The sequence below is a fragment of the Pinus tabuliformis genome, chromosome 8 (assembly GCF_031772625.1).
Source record: "Pinus tabuliformis cultivar Carrire ecotype Pingquan chromosome 8, CPIR1, whole genome shotgun sequence".
In the NCBI taxonomy this organism is placed as follows: domain Eukaryota; kingdom Viridiplantae; phylum Streptophyta; class Pinopsida; order Pinales; family Pinaceae; genus Pinus; species Pinus tabuliformis.
In genome coordinates this window covers 654,245,340-654,272,400 of record NC_142294.1, presented here as the reverse complement: position 1 = coordinate 654,272,400, position 27,061 = coordinate 654,245,340, and the positions used below count along the sequence as shown (strand labels likewise).

Genomic DNA, 27,061 nt, shown 5'->3' with positions numbered 1-27,061 from the left:
TTATTGTAATCATTGTAGCATAGTTTGCTGTAATAGTCATCCCAATTTTTTTTTTTTTTTGAAAAGTAAATTCATTGTTTTCCTTAAATATCCCATAAGTAGCATATGGATGGTGTTGCTAATAATCGATGCTTTAAAAGCAATTGAACCCTGGTTTATGGGCAAAATATACATAAAGGTGCATAGAACCCTTACGTCTTACCATTATTCCCAACAAGGCAGGGAACATCAACTCCATCTCGTAAGATAGTTTGCTATTGCTATTGTTGCCAGTATTATTGTAGTTGTGCCATACCCAACTCCACTAATAGTTATTTGTGGTGTTTGACTCAAGTAGATACTTGTCATAGGGCAAACAACATTTTGAACTCTGGTCAGTCTCCTTCCATGATGACAGGTTGAATCTTGATCAGTCTCCATCCATGGGATTCTAATGGTCCTTAGATGTGAGATTCACATGCCAAATTGAATCATTTCATAGAATGACTCCACTGCATATTACTGCCTTTCAGTTATGGCTGAGTATCTATTTTACCAAATTTGGCCAGGACTCGAGTATAATCCTAATTACATCAAACTTGAGGCTAACCCTAAGTGCCCAAAATTTTGCAAAAACCCAATTATGCAGCACAGTCTAGGAGGGGTTAACATGCCTATGAGGTATTTGAACCTTGTTGAGGGCTAAGAACAGTTGGACTTTACCAACCAACCAAACTCACTTTTGACCACTTCTAGTTACTTTAGCCTGTAGATGCTTTCATAAAAAGAAAGCAGTTGATCCAATAAAAGGAAAGGGACTGGTTGCGTGTTTCATTCCCCTTTTTTTTCTTTGTCAGCTGAAAGCTTTCCAAGAAGCATAAACCTACTGAATCATAAAACTGATTTTGTTGCCGCTCCAACTCCCAACGATATACATCACAATGTGTCATAGTTTACTATAAACCTCTATAGAGAGTGGGCAGCACTGAATCCAAGTAATCCCCCTCATCCCTTAAAAGACACCTCTAAATGTAACTAGAAATAGTTAGTAAAGGAAAAGTACAAAGATATAAGAGATCCATGTTGAACCAAAAACCTGTGCATTCACAACATAATTGGGATGGATAAAACTAAAAAACAATTATGCAGTTTGACGAAAAATTCTCTTACACATACAAAATGAAAGAAGCATTGGCATACTACTATGTTTACAAATTTGAGGAGAGGCAGAGTGAGTCTCCGGGCAACACAGTTACATTTGGAGACCCTAGATCCTTGTACCGACAATATCTAGTGACTTATAAAATGATTGCCAAAACGATGCCTTTGCTATGCATGTAAGAACACAACCTGTATAATGAGGGAGATGTAATATTGTCTGAGAAGCAGATTTATACAGAGTGGGCCAAAATTGTGTATTTATTGAAGATACAACTGATTTGGGCATGAAACAAGTGTCCAAGATTTCAATGTGCCTTATTTCAGAGCCCATTAATGATTTACTATGAAACCTAAACTTTCAAAACAAAGGCATTCACCAAAGATAAGACACTGAACAGTAATGGATCAGCAGTCGATATAATACACAAATCCACAGCCATTTAGTATGTATAATGAACAAAGGAAATGAGCTAGGAACAGAAAGGGTGAGCCAAAACAACACGAGCAGCCATATGCTAATATTATGCCCAATGAGGAAACAAAACTGCACATATTAGTTCAATCCTGTGTTGGAGATAAAGACTGTTCTTATCATATCAGTCCTATGCTATTCAAGCAATAGGACGTATCAGTATATTCTACTCACTTCGTTAAGTGATAGAATAGACTAATGTATTTCAAAATCATATCAGCATGTTCTACTCAACGAGGAAAGAGAAAGAATTGCTCATTTAAATCATCCCGGTGATGTGTTGGTCACTGAAGGCAACAGTGTTAACTAAGGAGTAAACCCATGTTCTGCCCAGGGCTTAGCGGTGCTATTGCTCTTACTTATTGCGCTTACCTACTCTTGGTAAAAAAAATTAACACACAACAGTTACTCAAAACAGTGCCCAGGACTAGATTTTCAAGCTCAAGCACACTGACTTTATGTATCCTCAGTTTGAGGCAATGCCTATGAATTACTCAAATGATTGCACTCGAATTTAGACCATTGTACCTACAGAAATATAGAGTCTAGAATTGCTGTCAAGGGTATTGTAAACATTCATTCGGTATGCGTGGCTTTACCCTACTACATACCAACAGGGCACCATCCTCAAGGAGGTGCTCATGAATGAAACAAAGACAGATATATTCTAGTTTCGGCCAGGTGACCTATTCCACGCACAGGCCTTAGTAGATACGAGTGACAACAGAGTACCTTAGCAGCTGCTTGGGTCTTGATGAGGCTTGGAATACCTGTTAGGAACATTGTCATTAATAGAAACATCTCAAGAGCAAATTTGTAAATAGTCCTGGTTATTATGTGTCAATAGAAGTGTAATGAGCCACACTATTTGTTCCCCGTTGCCCAATCCAGCACTGATGCCCAAACTGCTATTTTTAGCACTTCTATTTTTAGCAATTTCTTGTTGCCAATTTTCAACAAATATATCATAATCCTTATGCTAACATCTATAACCATGGGGGAGTGGTGCCTCCTATTGACATAATCATTGACTGGTTGCAGTGTGAATATGCTTGTTACTTGGCCTTTACCCCTCCCCATATGTTAAAAAAAATAAATCTATGTAATGTTCCATAGTACCCCTTTTACATTCCCTCCTTAAAAGAATGCTCATTATTAAGTAGGACATGCCTAAAATCTATGCATTTGGGAATTTTTTTTACGACATAAATATCTCTCTATACAAAAATAATTCTTCATTGGTTAAGCAATGTCATCAACACAACAACATATAAGCTCCAATATACCATGATCATTATGCCAACATGGGTAGCCACAAGGAGTGGTGCTTGGTACTAACATAATGGTTGATTGGTTGTAGTGTGAAGATGTTTGCTACTCAACATTCCCCATTCCTATATCAAAATTAATAAAATCTCTCACAATATCGCTTTCACATGCCCTCCCAACAAAAATTCCCTTTACTAAGTGTAAGGGCCTGATTCCTATTATTAGAGCCTCAATCTAATATACACTAACAGATCTATTTTCCTGCTGATTTAAAAGTAATAAAAGGAGCTTACTGACCTTCTCACATAGCTTTAAACATTTAACATCTTATCATTTTATCATAAGCAACATAAATTAAGGTGAGCATTCCATTGATATCAACTTAACAAGAGTAGTCCATGGAAAAATACCTGTTCCGGTGGTTGATGATGATACCTTTGTCTTATAGCTCCAGCTGAACGCTCCTTCTGACGACCCAACCGGATATACCTCCCAGCCAACTAGGAAACAAATTCCTAGCCCAGGAAACCTCCACAGGTTCCCTAGCCCTCCGTGCCCAAGTCCAACCAGATATAGTGTGTCCTCAAGAAGAATGTGCAAAACCAGATAACAATACTTTCCTCCTCTCAACCCAAGAAACCTCCATAGGTTTCCAAGGTCTCCCAAAATCATAACCAGTCCAAACAGTCACAACCAACCCCCACAATCATAAGCAAGACCCCCTCCTCCCCCTTTCTTCCTTCCCCCTTTCCTTTTTATACCCTTCTTCCCTTCTCCATCTCAACCACCTCTCATTAATGTCATTAACTTCTCATCCATCCTTACAATTGACTTCTCTTCTCCCAAGTAAGCTAGGAGTACATTTGGAAATGTGACATGAATATAAAATTGAGAATTTAATGGGAAAGGATCATGTCTTCTCCCAAGTAAATCTGAAAAGTACATTTGGGAATGTGAGGTGAATATATATATATTGATAATTAAATGGAGAGGACTATGTCTTCTCCCAAGTAAATGTGAGGGTACATTGGGGAATGTGAGATGTAATTACATGGAGAGGACCATGTCTTCTCCTTAGTAAATGTGAGGGTACATTGGGTAATGTGAAATGAATATATATATTTTTGAAATAATGGAAGGAGACCATATCCTACCTAATATTCAATTTGAGAAGGTAAGTGGGGAATTTGAATAATGGAAATCATGAATTTTATATTAGACCAATATTTCTCAATATTTTCAGATAATGTAAACATTAACAAAATTTGTAGGATAAGATTTAAGTGGGGCATTACATACACCCCTCCTTCAGAAAACTTCGTCCCGAAGTTAGAATGAAAAGATGCAAGGAGTTTGAAAGCATAGCAACCAGAGAGAGTTATAGCAATAAAATCGGATAAGTCTGACAATGACATTTCTTCCCATCAAGAGTATCCAACTGATCTATATCTTCCTATCCACCCTGGCCTACTTCCGTTCCCACCCTATCCGTCCTCTGCTGCCTTATCAGTGGCAAAGGCCATACTGACCACTGATAAAACCGACATGGTGGGAGCGTCGAATGCCTCAACCGAACTTTCCCCAGCAGGCATCTGGCAATCGTCATCACACGTCTAGGGGGAGCGTTCAGCTGTCCTCCCCACGATTCCAGGTTTCGGAGGATACACGGTGGGTAACACCTCCACCCCTCCTTCAGAGCACGAACCACACTATAGAGCTGGTTGGACTTGTCATCGAATAATCCAGTCAGGTCATCTTGCCACCTGTCATTTGCATTTTACTCATGTCATAAGAGTGCATATCAAGTAGATACCAAATGTAATAGAACAATGTACATCGTACCTTTCCTCATTGGTCGTCTCGACCTTCCCCAATGGAATAGTAGATCTTGGTTATCATACGGTTCTTTCCAACCTGTAGTTTAGTTCTCATCCATGCATATATACAACCACAAAATAGATATAGATACATGATCTTAAACATCATGTTTATTAAGCCCAGTGTCCACGTGTCAATTTTTGTTGTTCATACTGGAAATGAATCTTACATCAGATAAATCATAATTTCACTAAGTCATTGATTAGATAAATCATATCTATATAAGCCTATACGATGCAACAATAACTCTGACAAGTCACGCACTAGATAAATTGTATCCAAGTAAGTCACACATTTGGTCATACATCCAACATTTCCATCATCAATATCAAATCCATCAATTGATTTTCACGTGTCCAACCAAATGTGTATAATGTTCACAAATAACAACATGGAACTGCAAAATAGAACCTTAACATAGGTGGCTATCTACGTTAAAAAGGGGCATCATAAATGCTCATGTGACATCCTTGTGGAACCCTTCAATAACAATTAGAGTTGAAATAGATTCAACTATCCGTCATGGAAAATAGCATTTGAACCCGGATATCCTATAAGGTGGTACGAAACCAAAATAATGGCAAGCAACGGATTAGTGCACTATCAATTCCACTAGAAGGTGTTAGTATAAGTTTTATGCATATAATTTCTTTAAAACCTTAGTGAATATAAAAGTCCCACTCTTCCAATTTGATGGTTTTTTTTTTTTCATCTTCCAAACCCATTTAGTTAATCTTGGAAATAAAGGACTCAAAACTTCAGAAACTATTTCCAACATGATTTTCATACTTTATTTTTTGTAAATTGAGAGAAATGTCCTCTAAATGCCAAAAGGTTCAAATTTATCATATATTTAATCATTGTTTACTAGTACTAAAACAATTTCATGATATATAATGCAGCTCACAATATGACCAGACAAATGAGAAATAATTAAATGAATGGAATAATTGCCCTTGCCCTACTACTATTAGTACTTCCCTTCCAGATGGCACCGCATCTCTAAAGACGCCTACTCCTTTCACAAGTGGCCAGTGACCACAAAAGTTGCGAAGAAAGTTGAGGGTCCTTTTATCCAAAACTAGAGACACATTATTTTTCACAACATTTTTATTCAACACTAGAATAAGGGTAAGAGTGTATTCTAATATTTTCACTGTTCTTTTATTGACTAAATAAGCTTCCATTTTAAAATCCCAAATCCTTGGAAGGTTCCTCAAATCATCATTTGTTTCCAACTGTGATTTCCCAACAATATGGCACAATTGGATGGGTCTTTGAAAGAGTTTTTATCATCCGCAAGCTGAGGAAAGCTTGCTTCGCATGCACCAATACGTTTTCTCTTCTTTCATATCACTGTGAGGGCATAAACTATGAGGCATAAGCATTGTTTTCCTTTAAAGAAGGACCATTGTCCTCCCCCTCGCAAATAGTAGCATAATGAAGCGGTCCCTAGCATTCTTGGTTTAGTGTTTTATCCTTTCCTGGCCAACAATGGTGTCTTATCCACATGAGCAACCTTTTCAAATATTGACAAGACAAGAATAAGAATTAACATAAAATATTCCTTGAAAGAGTTTGATTCAGTTATTTCTCTGTCTCTACAACTAACATCAAACAACTATTGATAAAAATATTTAGCATTTATCAACTCAATCATAACACCAATCAGGTTATGAGTCTCTTTCAGGTTGAGACTTAGGACGGGTCTTCTCCAGCTTAGTCCTGTGCTCAACATAATGATATCCTCCAAGATTGTCTCCACCAACTCTCATGTTGCCCCTTTGATTTTTTTGTCTGAGAACACCTTCTTCAACACCTGAGCTTCAATTTCCACATGTCTAATACATGATCATAATTTCTGATAATTGAAAGACCATCGTTGATTCGTTATCTTGTTCCTAGGATTTTTTCCTTCCCTCCATTGTTATTCTATTCAAGTAAGATCACTCAGTGGATATTACAAATCTCCATGCCCACCTTAATGTACCAATTTTCTAGGTTTCACATGATTTTTTCTGCCTAGGTCTTAATTCTCCTTGAGTTGCTTTGTATCCAGGTGATTTCCTTTCTCTCGGATCACATCTCTCAAGTCAGCACTGTGTATCTTATTGTCCCAACCTGGGGTTTGATTTGGTGTACTCTACTCTTTGAGTCAATATGTCTGTTCTACTCATTATCAATACTATCATGGATTTTTATTCTCAAGTGATATATACATATCTGTGTGCTCTCTGGCGTCACCTTGATGGATTTTCACTACTAGATCCATGATATTCCATTTCTGTCATTGTACTGCCTGGAACAACTTTCGTTATTGTTAACTTGTCTTTTCTTGATATTGCATGGTTTCCCTCGGACTCTTAATCAATTATATGGATAGTATTTATTTGTCCATGAATGCTATTATTATTGAATTGAATTGATATATTTCAAATTCTCTACTCTGGATCTTAATGCATACTGTTCTCGAAAAGGAGGTCAAATTTTAACAATGATGCATAGCTCTGGTATCTTCTAACTTGTGCTGTTGATTCCCTAGCAATATGCCTAGGTTTGTACACCTTGAATTCTTTATTCTTGTAACTGCCCCATTCTTAGTGTGCAAATTACGTAACACATGTTGCAGCCTGACTTTTGCAAGCATTTTAGATTCGCTTATTTGGAAGGTTATGTAACTCATCGTAACTCTTAATTATGCATTCCTCTGCCTCAAGATTATCAATGGCATTTTGTAAGTACTTATTGGTATCTATGTAACATTCCACACAATTCTGGAGACTAACGCAGGATTTCCTTCGAATAGTAATGGCTTGGGCCTCCTCTACATAGGTAACAACTCTGTCAATACGATGCAGATGCCAGACTGTGTAACAGTTCATGCCGATATAGTATTGGCCAGTGCTGGTGTCATAACATTTCTACTACCATGTTGAATAATGCTAACGCTCAGGTCCAACGCAACGCTGCCATTTCCATATCTTTGTCATCTATGCCTACTATCCCTGGTTTAGGTTGTAGTGATTTTGGAGTGACAACTATCGTTTCTAATACAGACTTGCCCAAATTCCTTGGCAGATTCTAGGTTAAGATGTGGGCAGTGTGATTTGCCTGAATTCCTTGGTGTTTTATTTATAGGAGACAAGGGAGTGTCGTCATCGTCTACTTTTATCTAGTTCATCACCATTAGATTCACTGCGTACATCTTTATTGTCTATTGACCTACTGCTTTGGTCATTGGTGGACATTAGATTTCATTTATCTATGCAATATAAAACTCACAGCAGAGGTCCGTTAATAGTCTAGACTGTTGAAATTCAACAACCCAATGTATGTCAGATTAAGTAAGACTTTAGCTGGATATCAACAAAATTGAATTTGATAAGTTTCTTTGCCTAATTCCATTCAGTGACTCGTATATTGTAAACATAAACACAAGGTGGTCAATCACTCTCAGGTAGGCTTCCTATTGTGGATTTGTCTTTTATCCATCCTTATCTAGAGAATTTACTTACACCGGGAAAACAGGCTGCGTTGGGGTTGGATTCGCAGAGAGTTGATCCTTGCCTTTGATATTCAATCTTTGTTTTACTTGTAATCTCCAAAAGGCATGGATAATGAATGAAGGTTGGGCACCTGGTCTACAGATTTCCTCTTTGTTTTGTGCATCGATCTCTATTATTGATGCTTGCACCCTTCTCATTCAAATTTGATTGAGTCAATTTTATAATATTGAGCGGGTCTCTCTTCCTTGGTTTTAATGGAATTGTTATGAATTTGAGCAGTTTCCCTTTACCACAAAGGGTTGTAGCTTAGGATATTTATCCCTAATATGTGTTTGAGCGACTAGGATAGGACTTTTCCTTTGCCTCTGGTTCCACTTGTAATTTTTTTTTGTATACACACACATATATCTCAAGATGTAGTTTAGTTGACGGCATACAAGCAAGTAGGTGAAGATATCCCCCTTAACCTTCAATTTTACCCAATGGGCAACCAGGAAGATTTGACCCAACCATTGACCAACAAGCAGAATGCCCTGGAAAGGTATGTCAAAAGAAACCCTAACCCTGAGGCAGTATTAATAAACCCAGCAACATTTACTTCAATGGGATCTCATTACTCAATAAACTGGCCAAAAGTTTGCTATGATCCTAGATTAGTATTTGCTGCTTGTGACTAGCAAATGCTTTAGATCAACTTTACTGGTACTTTGTAATCTCTCACAACTCTGACAATAATTTTGAACATCAAGATGTTACACCTGGGGTACGATAGCAACCCAACCAGTGCACACAAGGTTTATTTCTTGCAACCAATGTTTTTATATCCAACCAACTAATCCACTGGATAGACCAGAACCAATCAGTATTTTAACTCTTATTTGTAATTATCTGTACATGCCGACCAACAATTTGCGATCTACTAGAACTTAGTCTATCTTCAATATAGATATACATATATATAGGTATATTTCCTGAACCACAGTAGAAAGTAAAACCTTAGTTGGGTCAGTCATAAAAGTTACTGTGTTTATTTTAGTGAACAAGGATGAGTAACACATTTCTGATCTTCTCCTATAGACAATACTATCCGTGTAAGGTTCATGACGAGAAGAATTACACACTTTTGAATAATATTGTAGAAAAGTGGCTTGGCATATCCCTGAGTTTAGTTACAACTACTTGTAACTCGTTAGTCTTCGTATTGCTACAACTGCATATATGATGTGTATGATCGTACTCTGTTTTAAGGACAAAGTCTAGCTACAAGAGTAGTCATAGTCGAGAAATGCAAGGAATGGTAATTATTGGTAGTAATACTAGTTTAAGCCATTCAGACCTTCCCATAGCCAGATTCAAAACCTCGAAGCAAGCCAAAACTCATTGATAAATCTGAAATCTAACCAACTACCAGAACTAACCGCTGTAAGGGTTAATTGTAACAGTTTGAAAAGATAGTTCATGGACAGTTAATAGTTGAGAACTCAAGGAATCACTTATGAGTTTGAAAAGCATGTCAATATCGATTGCCCTACTAACAAATTTAATTTTGATCTTGCTACATAGACAAGGTGAAATAGCCTACAGTAACAGATGATTTTTTTTCATGATATTTCTTTGGATTAAATATATTTCTAAATAGGTACAATGAAACACATGAGCAGGGTCCTGGAAGGATTGCAGAGACTCATGCGAAGGAACATCAACTCTTTACATGAAAACAGGAAGGCTAGGAAGATGTTCTCAACATGCAGGAATTTTTAGATTGGTTATTTTTGCAAACAGGTCGAGTAGAAGAAAACTGCAGAAAGAAATGCATGCGGTTGTTCAGTTCAATATGTGAAGCTTCGCCTGTTGGAAAAAAATGCTCATTGGTTCAAGTCGAAGTTAACTGAATGTGTAAATGGTTTAATTAGTGCCACAACGGCACTGCAATAACTGAAGTCTGATACTTGAATGTTGCTGCCAAAGTGGCATTGGTATGCCCTACCTACAAGCTGAATGTTAGAAATAAATTTTTCTGTGGATATAAGCCAATAAACAATATACATGGACTGTCATGTCGCAAATGATTTAAATATGGCCATGGAACTTTGAGGCATTTCAGCGAGTTTTTCTTAGTGAAGCATCTACAGCACTTTATTCATCTCTTTTTGCAGCAATTTTATATGATGCTGGTCCCCTTGTCCTATGATTTGCATGTGGAATGTTTCAAACTTGGCTTACTATGGATTAATTCTTGTTAAATGAGCAACTTTATGTTATATGCACTGTTCATAGGCACACTCTCATAGTAGATTTAAAATTCAAAATCATCTCCACGTCTTGTATTGCATACACTTGTGGTCCAACGGAATGAAATTTGGTGAAATTAACATTTCTCTTGTTGACATTACAAATCTGCAACACTCAAATAGCATTCTCGTGGTTGAATGTTTTTTTTTTTTTACAGTTTTCATATATGAATACCTTGCTGATATCAGATTCTGAAATCATCACCATTTTTGGCACCCACGTGGTCATTATTATTTGGGGAATTAATGAGGATCATTTTGCTCTATTCTCAAGTATTTCACATAAATAAAATTTTCAAATTACATAGGCATCCATAGGGGGGGTTTGGACCTTCACTCTGGGAAATTTTCTTACATTTGATGTTAGATCCTTGAGGGAGCTAGACAGGGTTTGGACATACAAAACTTGGAAAACCGAATCTCTTGTGTAAAATCTGTAGTACCCTAAAGCAACTTAGAGTTGTGAAGTCATTCAAATGAAATAGATAATTTATAATTAGAGTTGTTATCTCAGAACTCAAAATTAATCACTTTGTCGTTTGGTTCAGAATATGCTTACACTCTCAAGGTGAATGAGAAAAGTGACATCTACAGTTTTGGAGTGGTGCTTCTGGAGCTAGTGACAGCAAGCAGCCAGTAATTCAGGATTTTGAGGAGAGTAAAGACCTTGTAATGTGGGTGCACACTAGAATTGAGAAGCAAAATGATTGGTTACAGGACATACTGGATTCTAGAGTAATGGTAGATTGCTTCAGGGAAGAAATGGCTGCAGTCCTCAAAGTGGCTCTTCTCTGTACCAGTGCTTTTCCCATCGATCGGTCATAGATCTTAAAGTGGTTTTATACACAGCCAGAGGAGGTTTATAATCCACAATCAAGAGGAGCTTCTACGCGCCATCCTAAAGGAGATCAAGCCGTGGTGAAAAGAGGCTTCTACACGCAGTCCAAAGGTACCTTAATCATAGGTCAAGAGGAGCCTTAACCCGTACTTAAGGGGAGGCTTAATCTTCTGTCAAGAGAGCCTTAAAACGCGACTACGGAGGCTCCAAAATGCAGCCAAAGGGCAGCAGAATAGGTCTATGAAGAGACAGGTGCAGGGGAGGCTTTCATATATGCTAGAAGTCATACACTATTGGCACCAAAATGCAGCCAAAGGGCAGCAGAATAGGTCTATGAAGAGACAGGTGCAGGGGCAAATAGCCATACACTATTGGCAATACTTCTATGGCATTATACTATCGGTCGAAAACTCAAATAGAGCGAACAGGATAGATGCATGAATATCGGCGACAGTGCCGATCGGCGATATCGGAATCGGCGGCTCGGACTTGCAGCACCAGCCCCAACTCCGATTGTGATAATACTTTGGCGGACCCGATAGCTTTATTATATTGCCCCTATCGTGAGATCGCGTCCGTCGCCAATCGGCGGTTCGGCCATGTGGGAAATATATATCTATATGATAACAGAGAAGCAGGGAACGGCAGTGGTGAATACTGTCGGAGGTTGTTCTATGAGCTGGCGATGACAGAGGCATCATAACACTTCAATTTAATTATATACATAACGCACAAACATGGGAGCATAGTTCCTACATATATCAATTCTCGGAAATAAAATAACAGAATGCGCCCTATCCCCTCTATTTGATTTGAGGACCTCCTCCCAGCTCACATGGCCAAGGGAAAATGCGATTCCTGTATAAAGGGCAACATTCGATTGTATCAGGGCTTCCGATTTTGGGCCTAATCGTCGCAATGCAGCAGGCCCAGTGAGGGGGATTCTCCGGCGTGGGCTGGACTCTACGGCGACAATGAGGAAGGATTGCCACTGTCCTCTCCGCGAAAGGAAGTTTTGTTCAACCCAGAGACAACTTTGGGTATTGCGAATAGTTATGATTTAAGAGAAAGTACTGGAAACAAAAACCCCGTCAATTGGAAACAAAAACAGGATCCTCGCTATATTTGGCGTGAGATTTTCATACCTACCTTCTCAAGTGCTATTTTCATACCTAATGCGGCTTGAATATAATCCTTTTTGTGTCTGATTCTGGATTACATGCATATGCCTTTCCCGTCATTAAGTTAATAAACGGTCGATTAATATTTAATATTTAATGTAAATCATTTAATGGGATCAAAATTCACAGAACTTACCTTTATAATCTTAAATCCTCAACATTATAACACGTTTTCATATTTGGAAATTAAAACGTAATATTAATCCTCAATTATATGGCAAATTTCCAGTATTAAACTAAAATGAGGGGTTTTAAAGTGATAAATGTGTTCTGGTTTTGTTGTGAGGTGATCGATGTTTTTGTTTTTTGTGAAGAGGCATTTATACGATTTTTTTTTTAATTGTATTTTTTATATTTAAATTGAATCTATAATATTTTTTATAATTTTTTTCATTATACTTGTTATTAATTTTATAATATTTATATTATATATATTTTTTATTTCTTAGCCCAAAAAATGTATAATTGTAATTTATTTATTTATTTTATCTCAGTGTATAAATGAAATTCAAATAAAATTTTATAAACTTAACTAATATTAATTTTAAAGAATTTTAAGTAATATTTTATATAATTTTAAATTAATTATATATATATATATATATATATATATATATATATATATATATATATATATATATATATAAGTTGGATATCCTATTTTTAGTTTTGTGAATGTTAATTAATTAAAATGATGTATTTTTTCTGTTCTTTAATTTGTTAGTGGGAAATCAAACCAATAGCATAGCTATATAGCTTTTGTCCATATTATCAAATTATCCAAAATAATAATGATGTATATTGATAAGCCGTTTTCCATAAGAATAACTATTATAGAGACTAAATCTATAAGTAGCATGAGGAGAAGATTCATTATTTAATGAAATTAAAATGAAATATCTTACTCAAAATTTGTTAATTGTCTTTTGATTCAACTTTTTATTTTTCATATATTTGGAGATCTAGATTTGCAATCTTTTTAGCTTAGTAGAAACACTTTGTAGTCCAATTTTATTATTATTTATAATTGATGTAGGTATTTTTTAATAAGAAGGAGAATGGATGTAGGTATTGTTTTTGGAACCATTATAATCCTTTGAAACCTGAGAACATGGTCGTGGTCTTGAAAAGAATTAAGTGAGATGGATGAAGTATATATTTAAATAATTCTTTATGAATGTTAATTAGCTTTTACATCTAATTTGGTTTGAGATTCATAATTATATATCTATTTACTATTTTGTGTCTAGAATAAGGAATATGCATCTCCTCAAAGCCATCCACATATAATAGATAGCTAGCAAGTGATGCAACCAAAGCCACATTGTTTGCAACCATTACGATGTTCAACTCCTCTTCAAGGGGATTTAGGAGAAGTAAGTTGCATACCCTATACCATAGCTCATAATACATTGACATATACTTTATTATAAATTATAATTACATTTTGCATGGTCGCCATCTATTCATTATATCCAAACATTTTGCATTTTATTGATCGATTTTTTTAATATGTTTATATCAATTGCATATTTATTGATTATGTTCTAACTTTTGCAGAAGGAAAAAAGGGAAAATGATGTTGAGATGGTGAAAAGAACTAAGATTACATCAAAAGACTTGAAAGCATGTAGGTTCAAGTCTCCAAAACAATACATAGAGCATATATGCTCAACTATTATTGCTCTTACTAAGCCCTCTAGGCTTACCACTTTTAGAACTAAAACAAGTCACTATGTTTAACTTGAATACATTTAGGGCTTTAATTAGTGGTTTGTGTAAAAAGAAGTTTCTCCTTTTGTAATGAATATTATATTTTTGAATGATAGACTAACTTTTCTCTGGATATAGAATGATGTATTAGAGAAGTGTATTGAAATTGTACATACATTTTGTCTTATATGAATGATACACTTTAAAAGAGTTGCATATCAACTATGCTTGTGATATATTTTTTGTAATTTTACTAAAGTTCATGAGGTAAATGTCCATGTAACACCCCTAAGTGACAAGTGAATTACCAATAATTACATTTACATTTTTCATGTGGAAATTAGAAGAACTTGTGTTAACATTTAAGTAATGTTATTTTATTAAATAATGAAATCTCTGAATTCTTGAGGGAAGACTGGTTAACAAACTCTAACCTCCATATAGTTAGAAGAAGCAGTTACAACTCTCCCTTGAAGATAAAAGAGATTCATTAGTGGAAAGAAAGGGGTTCTATTTTTCATTGTGGAGAAAGGGGAGAAAAAAGGGATTGGGAAACATAGGAAGTATGTTACCAATCAGAGTGGTCATGAGCTGGTGAAGACTTGTGGGTAGACTCCGTTAAGAGACCAGAAAGGACAGACTGGACTAAGGTCTTGGGTCTTCCATTAGACAATAATTGAATCTACTGTCTGGAGCAGAAGCTCAGGAAAGAAGCAGACGTAATTTCCCTTTTCAAAATTGGGAGGAACGGTCTCAGCCCTGTGGAAATTTGAGAGAGCTGGTGAAGACTTGTGGGCAGACTCTGTTAAAAGACCAGAAAGGACAGACTGGACTAAGGTCTTGAGGTCTTCCATTGGACAATAACTGAATCTACTCTCTGGAACAGAAGCTCGGGGAAAGAAGCAAACGTAATTTCCCTTCTCAAAATTAGGAGGAACGGTCTCAGCCCTGTGGAATTTGAGAGATTGAAAATTTACAGATAAGTATTTGTGCAAATATATATATATATATATATATATATATATATTACTTAATTAGGAAAAAAATCTTATAGTCTGCGAATGAAATGTGATGATTATATTATTTATTGTTTAGCCAATACCAGTGTGGAAAGTCATGTTGCAAGGAAATAGTAGTTAGTTTGAAGGATTATACTATAACTAGAATTATAGAAAGCTTAGTAGCCTGTAGATGGAAAATAGAATCTACATGGAGTAGTCAAATTTATGGTATTACTTGTTACTGTTATTTCATAAAGATACATCAATATGTGATGTACATTTAGTTGCAATCTATGGAAAGAAAGGATAGACCAAACAGTAGGACCGAAATAAGCATCCAATTTAATAACAAGCTATTCTAAGCTCTCGAATTAGTTGTCAAAAATAACTATACATGGACTGGAAACTAAGCGAGAACTGAATTGAAAATTGGTAATTATTTCAATAGTAAAAATTATTTAAATAATATAACGTATTTCCCTTTTCCTCCCCAAGTCAAATATAGTCATTTTCTTCTGACCATTAGGATGGCATGTCTTCTTATTTAACTTACTTCCTAGATTTTTTTCTTCATCTTGTCCTGAAGATGAACCACACCGGTTGGTTCGAAACGCGTCGACCAAAATCTTCAAAGTGATTTCTTCTGAAAATGTTTTATATATTCAAGTATAAAGCTTGTAAAGGTGTCCTGTTTAGCCAGAAACACAGAGGATTAAACTCAAATGGAATCCAGATTAACTAAATTACAATATTAACTTTGGACAGTTCTAGATTCTAATATGAATACAAAACTCTGAAAACACAAATTGTACACCGAACAAGAAGGGAGGGAGTTGAGACCAGGGCAACCAAAAGGGATTCAACTACCGGTCTAGTCTCCCTCTTAACTAATCCATATAATAGTATTAAAATATATAGGGAAGCATAGAAATGTAAATGTACAAGAAAGCATAGAGATAATCTTAAGATCATAGCCATACACCTTAAGCAACATGGAATCAAAATCTCAGTATTTTATACTGTCACAGCAAATATATGATACTCTCACAGGGCCACATGGCCATTAACCAACTGATATTGATTGAAATATCAATTGCTAAATTCATTACCATAAGATAGTGCCTCCATACCTTTAATGGATGAAATAGAGCACATAGTTCCAAATCATAGGCAGAGCATCGTTGTTCATGTTCTTTTAGCTTTCGAGACTCATAAGAAATCACCTTCCCATTTTGTGTTAATACGGCCCCAACACCTTCTATACATGCATCTGTGAAAATGACAAATTCCTTATTTGGGTCAGCAATCCTTAATACAGGGGTAGTGGTTAATAAATGTTTTAACTTCTCAAATCTCTACTAACATTCATTGGTCCATTTAAACATCCTTCCCTTCTTTTGTAAGGAGGTGATGGGATATGCAATTCGAGAGAAATTCTCAATGAAATGGCTGTAACAGCCCGCCAAACCCATAAAGGATGGTATATCAGCCACGTTTTTGGGAACTGGTCATTCTATAATAGTCCTAATTTTCTCAGGATTAACATTTATACCTTCAACTGTAATAACATGTCCCAAGTACTGAATTTGTTCTTTGTAAAAATCACACTTGCTAAACTTTACATACAGCTCATGATTTCTTTACATTTGTGATACTATCTGTAAGTGTTCCTTATGTTCTTCTAAATACTTGGAGTAAGTCAAAATATCGTCTATAAATATTAGAACAAATTTATCCAAGAAAGGGTGGAAAATGCCATGCATCAAACTCTTGAATGTCACGAGTGTGTTAGTTAATCCAAAAGGTAGGACTACAAATTCATAGTGGCCGTACCGATTTCAAAAGGTTGTTTTACAAATATCTTCTTCCTTTACCTAGATCTGATGATATCTCGATCATAAATCAATCTTGGAGAAGATGGTTGCACCCTTGACCTAATCAAACAGGTCATGAATTTGAGGTAGAGGGTATTTGTTTTTAATAATTAACTTATTAAGTTTCTTGTAGTCAATACACAATCGCAGTGTACCATCTTTCTTTCTTACAAACAATATTGATCCCCCCAGGGTGACACACTGGGGCGTATATACCCTTTATTGAGTAATCCCTGATTCTCTCAATATAGAACTGAACCTTATCTCCTTTAATCAAGGATAAATTCCTAAATCAAGAGAGAAAATAATTGCATGATCTCACAAAGACTTCAAGTTTAAATTTCCATAACTAATTAACACATGGAGATTAATTAATTAATTTTTTAAACTGCTGGTAAGACCAAATTCGTTTTTACTTCCTATAGATAGACAAGGGACTGCTATAAATAAGAAGGGACCCAGAAATTCTATTTTTAGAAGATGTTATTTTTAGCAGTTTCACCTCTCACCCAAGGTGGCCAAAATTCTCATTAGCCAAACTACTATTTTTAGAAGTGTTATTTTTAGCAGTTCTATTTTTAGCACTTCATAAATTTAGCATTTCTTGTTGCACACTTTTCAACACTCCCTCTCAACAAGAAAGGCTTCCTCTCGAACCCGATCCTGTAACTCTAGAATGTTCTGCACGCAACACATCTACCAAGTGCGGTTGCTCCAGCAACACTCAGAACAAAAAAACTCCCAACTGACCACTCGGTTGGGCTAGAAACATACTCTAATGTTGAAGCTCTACCTGTTGCTAACAAGTGCTCCCTCTGTGACCTCTGCGCTACTATAACATCTTCATGCATCTCGCATCGTTGCACCCTTCTTTGTGCTACCCTACACTATGCAACACACTTGTGCCTCTCGCACTGCTGCAGCCTGCATGTTCTGCACTATCCTGTGATTCCCTACACTGTAGCTCTCTCTGCCGCTCCATCTGCTTCTGTCTCTATCCAATCAGTCAGTTCCTGCTACTCCACATCGGGGCTCCCGTAGCAAGGTCTCATCCAAGAAGTTGGGTACCTCAAGGATCCTGCCCCTCCTCCTTGGGACAATCACTGTACATCGCCCCACCTCCTACCTGGAGGTATGGCTGCATGCGATCCCTCTGCCCACCTGGCTTGAAGTTTCCGCCTACTAGATGTCTTTACATGAGTAGATGTCTCTACTCGATCTCCTCTCATCTTCCCCTGTTGTGGCTGCTCCACAACCTCCTAAAGCTGTTGCACCAATTGTGGCTCCTCCACAATTGTCAGAGACTTCTTCTGGCTCTGCATGTTGAGAGGTAATTTTCTCTCCCTCTCAACCACCAAGTATCTAACCTTTGCCTTTCTTCTCAAGGCTTTTCATGCATCTTGTACCTCAAGTGCATACAGGTTCTTGGCTAGCACACCAATCTATTTCCACTTTCCCGCCATCACGAAATTTTCTAGAAAAGGAGCTGATTTTAAATCAGTGATATCTCCCTCATCCGAACTCCGATTCAGCTGATTTTTTATTTTTTTATTTTGGGTATTTTTCCACAAGGAATCCAAATCTACTATTTATTTCTGAAAATTTTGTACAGAAATTTTCAGATCTACTCTGCAAACTCTCGGCCCAAAACTCGAAACTTTGAAATCTCCTCTCAGTATATTGTTCTCTCCTTGATCACTTGTGCTCTGATTCCATGTAGAATTTTGTAGAATTTTTCCAACAAATCAACTAGCTCTAATACCATGTAGAACTTTTTCTACAAATCAGCTAGCTCTAATACCATTTAGAAATTTCCCACCTGTAGATCACCTGGTAATGCAATGTACTAAAGCAAAACACTGGATCTACTTCTACAAATAATTTAATGGAAGCTTAATCAACCATGAGTAACATCAATAAGAACACATATAACAGATAAGAAGGAATCAATCACACATAACATAGAAGAACTTACTCGGGGAAAGCACATGCCTAAAACCCCATCTCTGTATTATCATACAAGTGGAAATATAGTCCAGATTACACAAAGTCTTAGCTCAAAAGCTATCCAGCTCTTAGTACAATCCCTCTGCTGCTCATAGATAGTCAAAGGCTTCTCAAAAACCTTCTCCTCTGCCCTTCAAACCTCATATTTCCTTGTGCAGTTTCCTTGGGGTTCAGTGCTGCCACCTGTGTGAATTGGCCTCTTCACACACTCACTAACCTCTGATCTAACTGTACAAACTTGAAGGAGATAAACCCTCATCACGGATGAGCTTCCTTTATAGGAAAAATATTCATCCAACTGATAGTACACTGTCCCTTCTCTGATCTCAACTGGCTCTCTGTTTGAACTGACATGCATCAATTATTCATGAGAGAATACTTAGTTATCTGAAAATAATAGTTGTCACATGCATGCAAGCATTAATAAACTATATCTCATTATTTTAACAACTTGTTAAAATAATCTAACTCGACTTGACTAAGTTAAACTAATTCAACTGATCCTCTCAATATAGAATTGAACCTTATCTCCTTTAATCAAGGGATAAATTCCTAAATCAAGAGAGAAAATAATTGCATGATCTCACAAAGACTTCAAGTTTAAATTTCCATAACTAATTAACTCATGGAGATTAATTAATTAATATTTTAAACTGCCGGTAAGACCAAATTCGTTTTTACTTCCTATAGATAGACCAGGGACTGCTATAAATAGGAAGGGACCTAGAAATGCTATTTTTAGAAGATGTTATTTTTAGCAGTTTCACCTCTCACCCAAGGTAGCCAAAATGCTCATTGGCTAAACTGCTATTTTTAGAAGTGCTATTTTTAGCAGTTCTATTTTTAGCACTTCCTAAATTTAGCATTTCTTGTTGCACACTTTTCAACAGAAAAGTTGAAGAGGGTTGTAACTTGGGGCATGACATCACATGCTTCGTACCCAGTCTACTATACCTCCCTCACTAAACAAATCCTTCTTCATCACCATTGATTCCCAATATTTATAATTTTAGCTATGATATACATATAAAATGGAAACCAGAGGAAGAGCTCATGCTACTCCACACCAGCAACACCAGTGATTCTCCTGCCCATAGCTGAGATTCCCTCTTATCATTTTCTCGAAGTAGACCTAATTCTCGAACTTGGAATAACATGTCTTCTGTAGGTAAACCTCTAGCTGACCATCATCATTCAAGGCATAGGATTTCACCCTCATAGGCAGTAGCCCTTCAGGAAGGCCATTCTTCTTCAGTACATCATATATCATTTCTTTAGCCTCTACAAATCCCCTGACCATCACAATCATCAATATCATAGTCACAAACAACCATGGTCAACTTTCCAATTGCTTAAATGCAAGGAAATGCCTAGGAAGGATGAAATGAGAGGTTTGTTGTAATAAAGAAAAGGCATTGCAGAATGAGCCTCAAAATTCCAAACCAGACAATGAACTAAATTGTGAATTGAATTGAAATGTTGTTATTAAAGGTTGAGCAACTGACATGCATAGTTTCATGGTTGTTGCAAACAATATCGTAAGGCAAACAATTATTCCATAGTTGCATGGTTGTTGCGCTAATGCAAAATTATTTGCATAAAACAAATTTGAAAAGCTTTAAGGGTGGGCGCTAAGATGATTAACATGAATGTGTAATATAAATTTTATAAGAGAATTAAACCAAAATTTGTTAGGAAAAAAAATATTTCTCTTTCATAACCAGTTGCGTTGGGAGATGTAACAGGAAATAGATTAATAACTCAAGATTTAAGCATGTGGTAATAGTGAGAGCCTGTTTTAAATTCAAGATTTAAGCATTTAGTAATAGTGAGAGCTTGCTTTGAATTCAAGATTTAAGCATTTGGTAATAGTGAGAGTCTGTTTTTTTACTTACAATTGATAAGTAATTTTAAGTAGTATGATCTTCTTTATTATAACATTAAATGTTAATTAATATTAATAAATAATATTAAAAAAATAACTTATTTTATTATATTAAAATTTTCTATTTTATATTTAAATTTGAAAATTATGAATATGTTGAAATTAACCTATTATTCATGGCATAGCATGCTAAATTTGTGGGACAAAAATATAAAAGCCTTGATTTATGTTGGTTTAGAAAAAATAAAATTTCCAAATATATGAATGTTGAGATTATGATGAAATTAATTTATTATTTATTATAGATTTCGTATATGTTAAATTTATTCTTAGAAATTTGCAAGGATGACGAAGTGAGCGTTTAAGTTCAATATATTAAATTAAAAAAAATTATTTAAAAAAAAAAACTAAATGATTGAAATTAATTTATTATTTAACTATATAAGTAAAATATATTGTTAAAATTATATATATTTTCGTAATATAATTTGAATGAATTTATAATTATTTTTGTTGGGTATTTGGTTGGTTTTGTTATGGAAATGTGTAGTTTGAATTAACATTTTTTTGTTTTTTAATAAGATGTTTCTCAAAATAAAAATCAACACATTTATTTCACTAGTAGATGGTGTATGTTTATAGAAATCAAGATATGAATGTTGGTTTAAATATAGATATTACATAAAAATGATATTCTTATGAACACATGATGTTAACCATAAAATATGAATGTTTGTTATTTGTTTTTTTTTTTTTGGTAAATTTCAACACTTTTTGTTCAATATCAAAACCCAAAATTACATCACTATCATTTCCATGCTCGCATACCCATAAAACCAATATCTCCTATATCAAATATAGACCATCGCAAAATATGCTCATTTGTGTAGTGAACAAAGCTATAGGTGAATTAAAGCTCATATATACCTTTAAACATTGAATCAAATAAGGCATAAGAGCAGGATAACCATAACCACCAAGTATTTATCTAAGAGCTATGAATAACAAAGTAGATGCACAACATGAATTTGAAAACATTGTTCAATGTTAACTCCAAACATTTGTAACCATTTCTTCTAAAAACACAATTGCACTTTCCTCCATAAAGACCAGAAAGCATCCATTATGTGCACAAAACCAAAAGAAAGCAGCATGCCATTCAGAATGCAAGAAGCTCCAAAGTTGTGGAGCTAAGAGTAGACAATACACAACAATGTCCTCCAAAAACATGAATATGGTAGTTTCCTTCAAGAGAGAAGTGAATGAACAATTATATGTAAGTACACCAAGCAGAAGAGAGCCATAAACAACTAGAAATGTGCCATAATATGCATGAATGAGACCTGAGAAAAGATATGTAGTCTCACCAAAAAAAGCTAAATATGTTTCATCCATAGTATGCACCATAAAAACCATTGTACCAAAAGATATAGAAATTATATCTCCATCATGAGAATGTTTCCCAAAACCAGATATCCATGCACCTGAATTATTAGAAAGATAATAATAATAATAAAGGCTCAAGGCTCTCCAAGGGAATAACAAAACAACCACAATACCCACTTCGCCTCCGTGAGACCCATAGGACAATAAGGAAAATAGTCCTTGGTTATATACTTCATACCAAAATAAGAAAAGGACCACTGAGAAGAAACCAGACCTGAAGGACACATGCAAAATTGATAACAAAATACCCGAAATCACTTTTCTAGTCATGTTAAGAGGAAATTAGAGCAGTTGTATCAACATTATTAGTTGAAGGATCACTGAGATCGCCATAGGAAGAATCACTCATGAAGAAGCTTTCTACACGAGCCAAGCAAGAGTCTAGATAATCTAGGTAGAATCTTTGATTACCGAGCATACGTTTAAAGTCCTCTAAAGAAGAAGAACCATCGTAATTTTTCACTTTTTTTATCTTTAAAATAAGACGCAACAAGGTAGCCATTTGTTGATATAATTCCAGCGAATTCATAAAATGAAGTCGCCTTTTCCTAAATCTACCAGGATCCATTTCATATCTTTCCCCACCAACTCAGAGTCTAATGATAAGGACAATCCCTTGCCTCCTTATTCTCTAGCAATAAAATTTCCTTTCTCACTTCCCAAGGAACAACATCAAAGGAGGTCGCAACAGAGTCATAGGAAAAAGTATGAACCCTTTTCTGCACAATGCTATCTCCACCACCCCTCCTATTACTCATTTGTTTTCTAATAGGCATGAGTACATTTGAAAATGAACACCGAGGAAAAACACTTAAATAACTTCTACCTATAAAGCAAGAATACAGACGATATAGAGAACCCTAAACTCTTGAGCTAAAGACAACTAAATAATCACCTAATTTCCAAAGTACGTGAGAATAACCCAAAATATTTTCAAATTCACCATATCTCAGGGTCATTACAAAACCTAGAAACAACTCATGAAACTCCTTTATACAAATACTTGACACAAAGAAACTATGACAAAGCCCTAAACCCTAAAAACTACCAGTAAGTGCAGGATTCATGATACATTGACCAAAATGCAATTGACTAAATAAATTGAATTCTAAAGCTACAATTAGAAATGTTAAATTCTTCAGAGACATAGAATATGGACAACGCTCCCAAATAACAATAATTTCCCACAAAGATTGAGAATATTTCCTAAAGACTCAATTAAACAAGAAAACCGAGAAATTACCTTTAAACACCCAAACAAACAAATTACAAGAGTAAGCATACCAAATTCATGTCTTAAAACCAACAATAGGAGCAAGTTTGTGATTGACAGTCTAAAATTCATTAGAACGACAAGGATCCCAACACATTCCATAAAATAGATTGTCTATAAAATATTGCCATTGAAAGTGAAAATTCAACAGGAAGAAACTAATAGTGGAGGTTGAGGAGTTGTCCTCACCTCCTCTCACACTAAACTTTCACCATTGCTCATCCATCGCCCTACCTGAAGCTATAAAACAATAAATCCACCAGTAAGCTAACATGCACTTCTTAACTGCCTTTTTCCATGCCATCACGAGGAAGAGACAATTGTGAGGTTGGCACATCCTTCTATGCAACCATAGTTTCTTAATTAACACCCCATCAGGGTACCATAAAATATTAATGTTATTCATGCACAAATTTTGATTTGATTTGATATGGGATACATCTATTAAATTTTAAAATTTTAAAGGTGAAGTAATATTTTAAAATATATTAATATTTAAATATTTTTTTAATTTTATTATAAAATTAAAATTAAAATTAATTAAATGTTTTATGTACTAGGTTGATTATTATTTTTTAATTTAAATACATAATTTTGAATGATTTTTCATTTAGATATGCATTTAACATTTATCTTAACAATATGATTTTTTATTTATATTAAATATTTTAATTTTAAGATTAAAATGATTTAGTTATTTTTATTTGTTAAAGTATTTGTGATTTGTGAGACTAATCCATGATTTTAGAAAGTATGACTTAATTGTGTTAGGAATCACACTCATTCTAGCTCACATCAACCCTTAACAATGCAATTTTTTTGGTTTTTCTACCATAAGTTTATAAACTTCATCAACTTACTAAATAAAACCCTAAAAATCCAATAACCCTCATGAAATTTTACCTAAATCTAATTGATTGAGTCAAACACAAAATACATTTAATTATTATGATTTATATAAAAGATATAATGGTCTAAATCTTTTAGCACCTACATTAATTGTTAATAAATCATGTAAACAACCACAAATGGTCATCACAAAGATTCAAGGACACTTTGTTTTTTATGAAAGTCCATGGATGACATGTAAATATATGCTCAAATCATCATAATAATATAATTGACAATTATGGTGGAAGAGACAAAGATGTTGAAAGAATGTGCTATGACCATGTGCAACTTTTTTGTTTAATGTAGTACTTCTTATATAAAAAGAGGGAAAAGTGGTCGAGGTGTTGAAGTGCTAACAAATGAAAATGGGAAATGGCAAGAATATCTTCATGATCCAAACTATGTATGGAGATATGAGATCATTTACTTATAGTTAGTCTTTAGAACATATTACTATTTTATATAAACAATTATTTTGCAATATGGCATGAGAAATGATTGTCAAAGTTACTATACTTTGTATTTGTAAAAGTAAGTGGACTTGCACTGAATTTTGATTGCAAGGCATGGCCCAAATTTTATATTGCAATAGAAAACATTGTTTCAGAGTGTTGTATCCATAAGTGTTCAACAAAATCCATTTCTAGAGAAAAATTTTGCCCTCTAATTTTTTTTTTACAAGGAAGTTATTAGATCTATGATTCATTAGCATTTTGTAGGGGGTAACTTAATTCATCAATTAGTTCCCACCATAACTTAAGCAAGACTTTGCATAAAAAATAAATATAAGAATAAGATGTAAATAAATATACTTACTTCTCACCATTATTTATGTAGGAGTGAAATTGTAAATGCGTAGACATCCCAATTTATTAGTTCCTTTCAAATCAAGACTATAGGATTCCATTTGCCTATTAATTTAACATTGACCAATGCAAATTACAATGTTTTATGCAATATTTTCTAAAACATAATTTCTAACTTTAGATTGCATTCTTGTTTTAAATAAATTGTTAATATTGCATTCAATACATTTACTCATAACCAAAAATTTAACTGTAACAAAAATTTAACTTCTCCCTCTTTAGCCTTCCTAACCCTTATTTTAGAGATACACTAGTTTATTTAAATAATCATTTTTTAATATTAAAAAAAATCCAAATTTTAATTATTTTTAAAATATCTCATAAAAATGTATTCAAATTAATTTAATTTTTCATCTCTTAAAAAAATTTATTCAAATTAGATTAATTAATCATATATTAAATATTAATATTTAAATTAGTTTAATTTATCATATGTTAAATGTTTTGTGTATGATAATGATATACGACAAGAGCTAACCAGCCTGCCATAGGGCATTTAATGCCTCTATGGTGGCTGGTTCACATACATTCTCCATAGCTTGATTTGACGATATGACCCATACATCCTATAGCTCCGTCTTTCCGACGTCCTCAGGCTAGACCAATCTGACTCAACTTTTCCGACGTCCTCAGGCCAGACCAATCTGACTTAACTGTTCTGACGTATGTGGTTAATGCAGTAAATGCAGTTGGTGGGACCAGTGATCAAATTTGAAGGGAAGGTTTTAATTTCATTTAGAGGGTCATACATTCTAGTCGCCCTTCCATAATGAAAAGCATAAAACAAAAGAGAAATTCAATTGACAACAGTGAATTATCTTTCCATTTCTTTTTTTTAACACATGGTAAATCGGTAATTGTTTGGACTAATCTAAGGGAGACCCCAGATCAACCCTCATGGCTACCACTATAACACCAAGAGTATTTCCAGCAACCTGCAAGCCAGATATACCAAATCTTATGATTTAGCAAGAGTCAAGACTCACGGATAAGGGGAGTCTACTCCTTGAGCCAAGATCATAGCAGGACACCAAGAGTCTTCCCATTTCTGGTGAAAGTTTTGAAAGATCAAAGGGTGTGTTGATTGATCAATTCTGAGTTCCCCACCAAGAAATTCAATCCTTAGATTCTACACTTCCTTGAAATTCTTTAAAACCTCACCGGGAGAATGATGGGAAACCTCTGCAACCATGGATTTATTTGGGCCGAAAAAATGTTGCAATGTCTGCCATGCCCTAACAATGATACCTATTAACCAGCATGATTCTCGTCAAATAGCTCCATATCCCCGTGTTTTTACCACTGTTATTAAGGTTGGTTTCTTCACTGGATATGACATAGTCCACCTTAACTACCATAATCTGCACTTGGGGGACTATACTAGAGAACCTCTTTGAAACTGCACAACATCATCTCAAGTTCTTAATATCACCAAATTTGTTGAATATAAGCAGCGAAAGTGAATCTGGGAGCTTGTCAAAGTGGTCTACCGATGAATTAAACCCCATGTTTGGACCAATATAGATATTC

At 35.0% G+C, this 27,061-nt stretch overlaps 1 pseudogene; it reads right to left on the bottom strand.

Annotated features, from left to right (window-relative positions):
* Positions 1-20,151: 20,151 nt before the first annotated feature.
* On the bottom strand, positions 20,152-20,677 carry LOC149237261 (uncharacterized; annotated as a pseudogene).
* Positions 20,678-27,061: the final 6,384 nt, after the last annotated feature.